We start from the raw sequence: 13,206 nt of genomic DNA, 5'->3' as shown, positions 1-13,206 counted from the left end.
GATTATATGGAAAGTTGCATTGTTAGCACTCTCATGTGTACAATTCTTGCAAGAATTTTATGAAACTTATATCATAGGTTTATATCAGCAATGTCTTTGACACTTTTGAAAAGTTCTGATCAAATATCTTTAACGAGTTATTCCCCTTGGAAATTATGTGCCACGCAAGGGGGGTGGGGGTGGGACATTGGAACTCTGTTCTTTTATGTGATTAGTAGAGGTTGATTAAGATACTGCAACTTTAACATTTAAGCTAACATCAGATTACATAGTATGTCTTAAAATAATCTTGTATAAATGTTAATTGATTTTACAGGTTGCTTAGAACAGATGAAGTTTTAAGTTAAAGGAATTTGGTGAAACAGAATTAAAATGGTAAATATTACTGATTCTTACAAAAATTCTGTTAGATTATGTTTTTATGAGGCCAGGGCTATATTGTATACTTTGTCTGTCCGTCTGTAGACATTTTTAGAATGTCTTGGCTTGTTGCTTGGTTTATTCTCAGGATATTGTACTGTTCATTTGCAGTCTTTCCTGCAACTATCACACTTCCCTAAAGCACAGGTTAAATCATAGGGTTCAGACAAACCCCTTTCTGAAAAACAAAAAAATACTATTAAAGACTATGAGGTTCAGATTGAAGTTTGACTGTTAAAGCATCAAGACCCCATATAACCTCCTGAGAGACATCCTGGCTACAGGCCTGGGTTTTTTTAAAGAGAAAATAACAAGCAAGCATCAAGGTTGGAATTTTTTAGATAGAGAATTAGATACTCATAATTTTACAAAGTGTTGATCTTTTATATTTTCAAATGAAGATATTGTATTTAAAGTGGTAAAGACGACAGTAAATCAAAATATATCGCATTACTAATCTTACAATATTAAAAGGCACAAAAATCATTAATTTAATCAAAACCCTCACTAATACTTACATAACAATAGAATTAATTTTTTTTTCTTTGCGCAATGCAATTTTGAACAATGATTTTAAATTCCCCCCTGCGATTAAATTGTTAGAAGGCTATGTGACGGGATAATACGGCTGAATTGTATGTATTGAGATAAAAATTGTCTCCTAATAACAAACCAGCGTGACTTGGATAGAATGGACTTTATTATTACAATTCTGATCTCCCTCAGATATCATATAATTTGCTGGGGACACCATTACTATAGGTAATTAATGCCTTCAAAGATAAAATAGGTCATCCAAACTTGTAGTAAAAAAAAGTGAGGGAGTGGTGGAAATTGTGGATGTTTTATTTTGTCATTGGTTAGAGATTTTCTGCATGGAATTTTCAATTTGTCTCAAAAAAATGTAAAAAGGACTACATAATATATTAACTTCTCTTATGTTATCCTAGATATTCGTTTGCCAACTATTGATATACAAAAATATGCTCTCATCTAGTTAACAGTATTAAGTGTTGTGCTGTTACAAAACTTTTTTTTAACTACCAGTACTATTAAGCTGAATTTAATGATTTCTTATAATATAATGGTTGAAGTTTTGTTTTGTTAAATCTTTAGGCTCATTATTTGATGACAGGAGAATTGATTTGTGAAAAAAAGAGTCTCTCTTTCTCTTTCTCTCTCTCATCTGCATTCAATCAGCAATCAGAAGATAAGGTAGATCGACCACCTAAAAGATTAGCCTTGATTTACTGACTTTCCTTTTTTGTTAATAATGTTTAATTGGTGCATCATCTCAATTTGCATGAAACTTGACTTTCCAGTATTTAGGAAAACATTGGGGCAATTTGACACATGCATACAAATGCATATCTAGATGTATAATACTCTGTAAGGACTTTTGTTTTAAGTTTAAGTTCCATTGTTTTCTATAAAGTCCTAACCTATTTCATCAGAGTTTTTATTTTCATGTTTTTCTTTTCCCTTAATCTGATATGATTTAAAGATCAAATTTACCCAAGGAATTTTGTTCATGAAATTAGTGAAAATAAAACCCTCAAATAAATCTCCTGCTTTACAGTATGTAAACTTATAACGAGGAAAACTTTTTCCATTGCTCCAAATTTCATGTTTGGATACTTGCTTTGAACGCAATTTGTACACTACTTGAACTCCATTATCTCTGACACTGTTATTACCTATTTATTATATAATTTTATGTATTATATTATATACATGATAATGACGGTTTGACTATCACTTTTTTTGGACTAAGTACATGTAACTTTGATAATGACATCTTTATATTTTACACCATGCCATCAATTCTACATATAGTACAAACATTTATTTATTTTACTGTTTTTAATGATAAGGAAAAAGACATCTTTGCCAGGTAGGAAAAATTGATTGCACTATAATGTTTATATCACCAGGTGTTTTATCATTTATTTACAAATTTTCATGTTAAAGAAAGCTTTTTTCCTGATATTGTTTCCTAAGTTGAGGAATTTTATCAGAAGTTTTGTTTCTTATAATGACATAAGTAGGTGTCAAAGTCTTATTTAATGGTGAATGTGCATTCAAAAGATTATTAACTACACAAATATATATGAAATGTGCAAGGATGCATGTTGAAATCAAGTCAATTGCAAAATCATTTAAGAGATATGAATGTTTAAGAGTTTATTCTCAAAAGACGAACAGGTACTTGTAATTTTTCAAAATGAATTTTCAAATAGCTTCAGTAAGTTAAAATGAGAAATGCATAAAAGATAAGCAAGAGTGCAAGTATAATTAGACCTGAAGTGTACCAATTGTTTTTGAAATTTTTACTGCTTAATTACCTTAAATTTAACTGAGTTCAACCAGAGCAATTTTAGGTTCAATATTATTATTATTATGATTGTTAAGGACAACCTGCAAGAAAATGTAAGGTTTCATATTGAACCCTTTAAAAACATGTGGCCTGGCTGTTGAGTATGCTAGCTATAGGTAGATGGTCAAGGGTTGAAAACTAGAAAAATCTTGGAATTTTGTGTCTGTCTTCCAGGCCTAAACATTTTCTGAGCTATTTCCCTTTCACAGTTCCAAATTCCAAGGTAGTTTTATCCCAAGCTGGGATCTGCATGTTTCTCTTCACTGTTCAATACATTCTGTACAATGATGGCTTGTTGAAATGTCTTTTAGTCAAAGGAACTCATGTTTTTCATGTCTGTGTCTTCTGAGACAATTCTTGAATAAAGACGAATGTGAAGATGAAATCCTGGTAAGACCCTGAAATTTTTAGTTGCAAACCCTGCCTTTTATATCATATTCTACCAATAATTGTAGCTGTTGTATGGATGTAAACCTAGATTCACTGTTTGCAAAATGACAAATTGCACATGAATTGTAATAGAATTCATTCATTTGTGGACGTTTTTAACTCTCACAACTCTAGCTTTCTCTACCAATAAAGCTGTTTATCTGGAAACTATGCAGATGTGTGTATAGTGGAGTTTACCTCTTCACAGAAGAAAAAGTATTCGTAAAAGAGAAAATAAACATTTAGTTCAAATTTCACTGTGGTAAACAGAATATGGAGTCTGTTTCAAACATAGCTACAGTAACCTACATTTGTTTTTATCAACATCATTGGTGTCTAGTAAATGCCTGTTTTATTGACAATCATACCACATCTTATTATTTTCATATAGGATGTAATACTGTGGATTCATTATTATTCGTTGGATACCAATTTTCGTGGATTTCGTGGGTACAAGTGAACCACGAAATTAAATGTTCAACGAATGACATATTTTGTATAGGCTTGTACGCAGACTTTCGGTAAAACCACGAAATTAAATATCCACGAACATGCCAAATTTCCCTTATCCACGAAAATTGGTACCCACGAAAATAAATGAATCCACAGTACTCCTTTTGTACAGTTTAAGTCTGGCCTTTTGCAAATTACTACTTTCCCTTCAGGAAATAATTTTAACTGGTTAATTCTTATAGGACATTAGGTCACAGCGACTTAAATAAATTATCTCAAACATGTACCCTTTAAAAGCTGAATACCAACAGACTTCTATAAATAACAACTAATTCACAAGTTTTAGTAGGCTGACTTATCTTTGTTAAATGAAGCATATTGGTTTAAAATATATTTAAAATTTTCTTACCTAAAGATTATAACATGTATTGAAGAGAGGATTATTAAATACAATAAATGTCATCTTGACCTTTTATCAGTTCAAATTCACCATGTAATTTTTGTCCAAACAAAATGGTGTCTTGGGCTTAATACCATGTCAGACATGAAGAACCTTTTGGGCAGATAACTTTTAATTCCAGAACTTTAACTTTGAACAATTTGTTGGAGTTCAAGTCTGATATAAAATGTGGAATTTCTGGAAGTGGATTATAAAAATAAAAAGCATTACTTATTGGCGTAGAACTTTGTCCTCATTGTGTAAGTTATATGAAAATTCAATGGATTCTACATGTTTTAAGACAAAATACATAATTGGATCTTAAAATCGTCTTAACTTTTTGAGCATTGATGTGAGAAGCCTTGTTCTGAGTGTTAGAGGTGAGCATAAAAATGATTTATCAATACATGTATAGTAATCTCAAAGATCATTATTGTAATACCAACTTTTAAAAAACTTGCCCTTTAATTTTATAGGTTAACATCAGTCTATATTCTCCCCACAATCAAAGTCCTGCATGTGTTTTGTTTGGTCTGAAATAGCTGTGATATCTATGGTCTGCAAATTATCAAAAACAAAAATATCACAATGACCGTTAGAGCTAAGGTTTGGAAACTTGTTTTGAACATATGTTCTTGCTAAGCTATTGTATATCTGGCTTTGATTGAGGAGAATGTATTTCGGCAATTGAGTATTAATTTTGAATTTGTCAATCAATTCATCCATCCATTCAACTACCTCTGAACTGAAAACTTTTTACATGTTACCTTGCCTATATATGAGGAAATTGTTCAGTTCTTGGTTTAATTTAAGATTTGCAAAACGGATAAGTCGTTTTCATTGTGTAAAAGATTTTGATGTCATCCTTGAATTAGTCGGTAGATAGATATAAGAAGATGTGGTATGAGTGCCAATGAGACAACTCTCCATCCAAGTCACAATTTTTAAAAGTAAACCATTATAGGTCAAAGTACGGTCTTCAACACGGAGCCTTAGCTCACACCGCAAAGCAAGCTATATAGGGCCCCAAAAAATTGTTTTGTGAACTAGTTGTGGTACAAGTATAGGATTTCGGGTTCATCACTTTCGGTAGTTCTCCTTTTTAGCAGGATTGTGGAAGTAGCGTTAATTGGATTTTGCACAGGTAAAGATATTCAAATTTCTTATGCTTTTTTCTCCATTATGAATTTGTTGACCAAATTGTATCACGTTTTTGGCATTCTTAAACTTTAATTACGAACTTTTTTGAATTAATCAAACATGTTTTTTTTAATTTTAGTTCCTTTATATGTTTTGGAGTTTAGTGTAACGTCCATTTTCACTGAACCAGTACACACTTTTATTTAGGGGCCAGCTGAGGACCACCTCTGGGTACGGGATTTTCTAGCTGCGTTGAAGACCCATTGGTGGCCTTCGGCTGTTATTTGCACTTTGGTCGGGTTGTTGTCTCTTTGACATATTCCCCATTTCAATTCTCAATTTTATGTTTTATGATTTTTTAAGGACCTCTTTAAGTTTGTACAAAAATTCCTGAAGAAATGAGAAAAGAGTTGTAGTCTTAGTCAGTAACTAATTTGCTCACTTGGTTATAGGTTTTCAATGACTTGCTAACTGATGGAAGGATTAAATATGGTCAGTTTTGGGTGTTTTATGTCTTACACAACAACTTTATACTCTTAGTTCAATGGTGAGTGAGTCTGGACTTTAGTGGCTTCCTAAATGCTTTATTTTTTACCCTGCTAATGTATTCATTGGTCAGTTTCATCTTGTGCAATGATTCATGATTTGCCTCATGGGCACTGATTTTTTATGTTGATGAATTCAAGTAATTAAATGTTGTGTACATTTAGGATAAATTGTACACATCTGTCTCATTTGTAATTTCTCATTTGTAGTTGTTCGTAACCAGGCTGATTAATTGTTAAAATGGGATCATGTTAAAAAGTGACATAACATTGTTAACCTGCAGCTTGTAATAGAGGGTACAAATGGGGTACCCCACATGACGAATGACGGTAAAATATTTGTGAAAATAACTTTAACAATAAACATTTTACTCCATTTGACGCTATCGGTAGCTACAAAATGAGATTTGACGAATGACGATAAAAAAATTAAAGCTCATTTGACGCTAACGGTAGCGAAAAACGGACGTTTGATGCTTGACGATAAAGGACCTTCCTACCCTCGTAATAGAGAACAGAAGTGCTATAAATAGAAGTTCACCAAATGAGGCAGCAACCCAAAAACAACTGAATTGTATATGGAAAATATTTTTAAAATTTTAATGAACAGGTTATAGTTTATTGTTAAAACTTATATGATTATGATTTTAAATTTGATATTGATAACCAGATTTAATTGATTTTATCATTTTGTTAAATAATCAGAAGGTTTGATTTATATTAAAGTACCTTCAAATTAATTTAGATGCAGTATTATGGAGATGAAATGTTTACCACCTGAAGTTTGTAATCCTATTAAATTATGACACCTAAAATGAGTTTTTTGTACGTGTTAATTGATGGAGTTGTCAAATTAGTCTCGTGTAGTCTAGTGTAAATGGGTTTTAAGTTTAAAAAATAATTCTTTCTTATAACAAATATAATTGTGTAAAAATAGTTAAGTATTTAAATAAACTAACAGGAAAGGGCATTAGCCAAGCAAGATCAGACTTAATACATTACTGTCAAAACATTTTATAATTGGTTGAACTTTTGTGACTGGTTGGATGCATATTGGACCTTCACTGGAGTTGAATTTACATACATTATCTAATGTTGATTCAGCATGAAGAAGTTTTTCATTTTTAACAGTTTTTGCCTCTATTATCACTGCATAATGATATTTTGAGAACATTAATACATTCTTGGAGTAGCCTAGGTTCATGGCCAATCTGCTTATTGTCAGTTAGCTAGGATACTGTAAACCAATTTATTTTTCGTGGATACCTTATTTCGGGTTTTGGCCTTTTTAGCACACTTCGCACAATTTAATTTCGCGATTTTCAAATTTACTTGATGATGTTAGATAAGGAAAGATCCAAGTTTTAAATATTCGCGAAAATTTATATTTGCATTATGTTTCTACTCGCAAAAGTCGCGAAAATAAGTTGGTTTACAGAATTTTATTTGTTCTATATGAATGATAACCATGATAAATAGATCCTTGTTTATGTGGAAATCAGAATAAACAATTACATTTTTTTCAGTGCTATTTCATTTTTATTTCAAGATAAAGAAATAGTATGTTTTTTGGGGAGTTTTGTTCAATATTTTGAAAAAGTTAATTCGATTGAACAATCCTTAGTCTTTATTTTTAAATGGAGTAAATTATAAACGCATCTCTCTTCCTAGTGACTGACTAACAGTTATATTGTTATAAAAAAATTATTAACTCCAATGGTTTACTGTTAATTAAATGCAAATTACTGGTAACTTTGTAAATTTGACAAGATAATCAAATTAATTGCAAGAAACTGAAAGGAAAGCAAAAAAGATAATGAAAGGTTTTAGGAATTTTTAAGTGTATATTCCCCCACAGTTCCATGGGAATAGATTGAGGACAATTTAGCGCCAAATTTATTTATCTTAATTTTTAGAACAATATTCAAATGCCTTTCAAATGCATTTCTTCTTTTTCAAGAAAGCAACTTAGTTTAGGATAAAGAATATATATTTAGTTAAGGCCTTCTATTTGGACGGTAAAAAAACTGATTTGGCCTGTGTGAAATAAGTGCTATGTTTTTAAAAGATGTGGCACAATTTTTCATATAACTAAGAATAATACAAGCTTATTTTGTATAATTTCTATTATATGGTAGCCTTAAAATGGTACATCACAACGTGAGCAGATGTGCCAGGTGCTTGCCAGTGTTTTCTCTTTTTTTTTTAGAAAAAATCTTAAATATACTTAAATACTTTTATCATGTTTATATTAACAACAAAACACAAACAAGAAAATGAAAAGAACTCAACAAAAGAGTATATCATGCAATTGTCCTGTAATCTTATCTTAAGTAAACTTCTGCGATAATACTGCACATTACTGAAAGGATTTTAAAATGTGTTAAAATTTTGAAGGTCAGCTAAAGAACTAGCTTGCAATAAAATACCCTGCAATTAATTCAAAAGAAGAAAAAAAGAAAATTTAAATTCCTTAGGTAAATCTCTATAGCTATTGTCACACTGCACAATGCTATTTGTAAACCAAGGAGCTAAGACCATTCGTAACTGCACAATATGGGGGTAACAACCCAACTCTAATAATAAATGGTAGTGATCATTTTTAATGCTTCTCAACAGGTAAAAATAGCACAAGGTGATTTCATCACTAAACTATGTAGTAATTTGGCTAGGTGAAGGTAGGGTAATAAATTGTCATAACACACAGGGCCTAGAGCAAGGTGATTTCACTGCTTGTGATCAGTACTGGATCAATACTCATAGATTATTGATGACTTTTAGACAAATTAACAGACTATTTTTATTTTTTCGGAGAACTTGTGGACTGAATTTTTTGTGAGAATTTTTTTGATGCATTTTCGAGGATTGATTGGTATGGACGTAATTTGTAAACTGTAAGTAACATATGGCTGTTGTTTATATAAACTATTTTTGACACATAACAAGTGTTATTTTTCACAGAAATTAGGTTATGTCAGAATGAATTTATATAAATAGCAACCTGCAGCTATTTCTGAAACGGTGCATTTTAATTATTATTTAAAAGCAAAAAATGTAAAAAGTTTGTATTTAGAAAATCAAAAACATCAGAATGATGTAATGTAAAATACTATATATTTTTTTCTTTATAAATTAAACTGGAAGACATTCTAATTTTCTCGGATAGAAGAAAACATTTGCATGCCTCTCCATTTTATTTTATTGGAAATTTTTTGCATCGTTTATTATTGCCAATGTTGACTCAATTATTTGACAAAAATGCTAGGATAATTATTTTTACAAAGATAAACATTGCAAAAATTTCGGAATTTACAATATTTAAATCCATTTCTGTCCAAAATACAGGACGCAATCTCCTCCAACAAACAAAATATTTTATATGTAGAAAATAAATACAGTCCAATTGCCCAACAATTCACCAAAATTGTGAATCAATTGCTATGGTTCAAATGACACTTAGAAGTTAGCATTTTAATACCTTACTTATACCCTAATAATGTTGAGATTTGTCCACGTAAAAGTTATTTTAACTCCCATGTACATGCAACCAATGAAAAGCATAAAGAAATTTAAAATAAAATCATACCTCCAAAAGCAATTTTTTATGATAATGTATCATAAGTAGATAATTTCTAGAGCACATCTTCTAAATGTAAATTAAATGAGATAATATGGAAAGATAGTGGTTATGTATGAGATTTTGTGTATAGATATTTTTGGTTCAATAGAGTATAAGTTGTGAAGAGTTTAATGTCAAATCTGACCAAATTAAACTTAACCTGGTAATAATTTTCATATTAAAATAAGATAAATATGAAATTAGAGAGAAGATCAGTTTTAAATATTTCTTTAGTCTTTATGCTACTTGTCTTTTTAAATCTCACTATGGTTACATATATGATTTGGATTCCACACTTTTCCTTTATGATGATGTTGATATTTATATGTTTGAAATGGTATGCATTTACAAAAATGAAATGATACATATAAATCAGCACTGTTCATATTTTTGCTGAGGTGAGAGATCCTGGAAAATTGCTGCAAGCTGTTTGAAAAGTGCAGAGACTTTGTTTTAATTCATTATGGTAGGATACATCAGGCTGTTGGTTTTCTCTTATGATTTGTTTCACATTTGTCATACCAGGGCCTTTTAAAGCTTTCTATACAGAATGAGTTTTGCTCATTGTTGAAGCCATATTGTGACCTGTAATTGTTCACATCTTTGTACTTTGATCTTTATGGATGGTTGTTTTGTTGGCAATCCTATCACATCTTCTTATTTATGTATTAATAAGAAAGATAAGCTGCTCTGCTCTGATTTGCTTCCTCCTGAGCTGGTTAATATAATACCTGTAAATGGATATCTATTAAAAAAAAATTGCGTTATACAAGTATTTATACATATAAAATATAAACTTACATGTAAGTATTAACATTTGAGCTGCGTCAGATAGAAATCAACCTTATGCAAGTGCATGTATACATGTACATGTATAAGATCTTGATTGATTTTGGAACATGCAAGAGATTTTTTCAACCCAAAATAGGTTTACAGAGTGTATTGATATTCATTTGCATAAAGACGATTTCTATGTGACGCAGCTCATTTATTAGCAAACATTGCAGGATTTGACAATGAAACAATACAAAAGACATTATACAATATTAAAAACCAAATTGATTTTTTTTTAATACAGTACTAATCAACTTTGTGTACTAGTAGTACTAATTAACTCTATGCATAAGTTTAAATTAGAACACGATTTTACATCTTGCTTGTGATCTCTGAATAGTTACTTTGTTACATAATGTTGAAGTGTTATTCTCAATGACAGTATTATATTTAGACAAAGTTATGACTTTGAATTCAGTCAGTCAGTAAAAATATGACATTGTGGATTCATGTAAGTCATTTAGACATTGACATTGTGGATTTCAATCAGTCAATAAAACACTGACATTGTGGATTCAGCGAGTCAATAAAAGATAGACATTGTGGATTTAGTCAGTCAGTATAACACTGACATTGTGGATATTAGTCATTCCGTAAAACATTGTGGTATTGTGGATTCAGTCAGTCAATAAAATATGGACATTGTGGATTCAGTCAGTCAGTTAAACATTGATTCAGTCGGTTAGTGAAACATTGACATTGTGGATTTCAGTCAGTCTGTAAAACATTGGCATTGTGGATTCAGTCAGTCAGTAAAACAGTGACATTGTGAATTCAGTTAATCAATAGAACATTGATATTGTGGATTCAGTAAGTTAGTGAAACATTGATATTGTAGAAGTGTTTACTGACTATTTACATTTTCTTACTTTCCATTTTTGTAATTTGGCATCAGCAAAATCTTGGTTCTAGTATTTTTTTGGTAAATGGCAAATTATCATCTGGCAGATGTGAGTATTAGATACTCCCATGATTAAAGTTTTAGTGCTGCTAAATTATAATACATGTTTTGTTCAACATTGAAAATATTTTTCCCCCTGTTTTATGGAAAAATATTTGTTAATTGGAAGGTTTTTTTTCTGCATTGCATGCAAATCACTTAAGTAAATTTCAATTGGCTTTGTGTAGAGAATTTCTTATTTCGCATAACAAAATTTGGTACTTAATTTGTATCACACATAAACATATACACAGCATGTATTTATAGCTAAAAAGAGGCTATTCTTCACTTTATTTGTTAAACCATTCGTAAAATAATCATTAAATAAATGTTTCTTCAACTCCTCTAAGGTTAAAGGTCAATGTTAACGACATGTACCAGAATTCATTGTAAAAGTGATTTTTTTGCTTTTATATATAACCAAACTGACAGTAAAATGATTTCATATTTAAATTTATTTAAATTGAGTATTAATAATTTCATAAAGATTTGAGATCTGAAATTGACAAGTTGGCAGATTTTTAGTGAGTGATCATTCTTGCAAAAACATTCATAAATTACAGAAATACCTGATTATTCAATCATGTTCATTTCAGTAGACTACCAGTAATCCCATTCATCTTTAATAAATTTGTAAATTATTTTCTGGCCTTTGATTGATGGGTCAGTGACGTGAAACTAATTGATAAACAATTTTTTACCTGTAAGGTATCAAAAATAAATAAATTATTTACATATTTGATGATTTTTATACATGCCTTTACATTTTCAGTTTGTTATGCAAGGTCATGCAGGAAAAGTGTAGATAAATAGAAAAGAAATTAGTGTATTTACATATGCAAACATTTTATATTGCAGTATAAATAAAATCATCTTTTGAATAAATAAATGATTTACATGTTTAAAGTTTATCTAGACTAGACATTGAAGACTTAATTCAACACATTAAAGTACAAAGATTAATCATTCTGATAGATAATTATTATCATTTCTTTTTCTGTCGGATGCAATGCATTTACCGCGTACTAGTATATCCTTTTACCTTACAAGTGTGCAACTATTTGTTTACTGTAAATAAATACTGAGTATAATTGGATAAATTAGCATGAACATTGTATGTTTTTAGCAATCATTTGAATCCCCCAACAGTGAAAAATTCAAAAAGATAAAATATTTTAGATATAAATTACTTTGTGGAACCTTCATTGACTGTTAGGACACTAATGGACAGAAGCTTCTTCATGATCACTAAATAACATATGAAAAAATCTGTATTTTACTGATAAATGGGCTTAAATTTTTGGCAGTCAACATTACACTATTACTCTGATAGCAGTGATGGTTATTGAGACAAAGAGTTCTGTAGAACCCTCTATGACTTTTCGGATCATTCAGCTACAAAAGCTACCATTGTTATAACTTTGTCATTACGTAGAAAACCCAGGTGATCAAAATAGTTTTCCTGTGGTTTTGCATGGAGGTACTTGCAAAAAACGTTCTGATTTATTTCTTGTTGACACTTAGGAGTTTATTGACTTTCTATTTTTTGCTTGATTATAAAATTGGCCAATTATCAAGTTGGTTACAGTTGCTATCATTTATGTAATGCTTATACTTTGTAACACATATCACACATATTGCAACATTTCTATTATAATTGGCTCTGCATAGTTGGCAATGAGTTTATTTACAAATAGTGCAGGTTTGTTTACATGTAGTGCATATTATTTATGGGATGTTCTATATATGAAACAAGTTGTCAGAGTGTGTGCCAATTGTTACATTTAGTTAACAGAACTGAGGATGGACAACTAGACCTTATGTTCTTTCTTAATTTGCAGATTTTCAATATATGTAAGTTTAGTATTTTTGTAAGAGAATTTTTAAGATTTTATTTGCTAAAATGGTGTTTGTGAAGTATTTTTATTGTTTTTGTACTTGAGATTGTGGTCTAAATAAGGACTTTAGTTATGAGATTTCTGTGTTCATTACAGTTTGTAGTTATGAGAT

At 30.2% G+C, this 13,206-nt stretch overlaps 1 protein-coding gene across 5 annotated transcripts in view; it reads left to right on the top strand.

The window, feature by feature from the left end:
* LOC127720114 (uncharacterized) overlaps positions 1–13,206 on the top strand; it is a 57,035-nt gene that overhangs the window by 30,899 nt on the left and 12,930 nt on the right. For 4 of the 5 annotated variants that reach the window (XM_052226529.1, XM_052226528.1, XM_052226531.1 and 1 more), the window contains one exon: positions 317–375. The gene's annotated coding sequence lies outside the window, so the exon portion shown is untranslated. Of the gene's footprint in view, positions 1–316; positions 376–8,192; positions 8,698–13,206 lie in introns of those variants that run through there. The other variant, XM_052226533.1, reaches the window with a different exon arrangement.

This window comes from Mytilus californianus, unplaced genomic scaffold (assembly GCF_021869535.1).
Source record: "Mytilus californianus isolate M0D057914Y unplaced genomic scaffold, xbMytCali1.0.p SCAF_11, whole genome shotgun sequence".
Taxonomy (NCBI): domain Eukaryota; kingdom Metazoa; phylum Mollusca; class Bivalvia; order Mytilida; family Mytilidae; genus Mytilus; species Mytilus californianus.
Note: the sequence above shows the minus strand (reverse complement) of the source record. Positions and strands in the feature narration are given on the sequence as shown.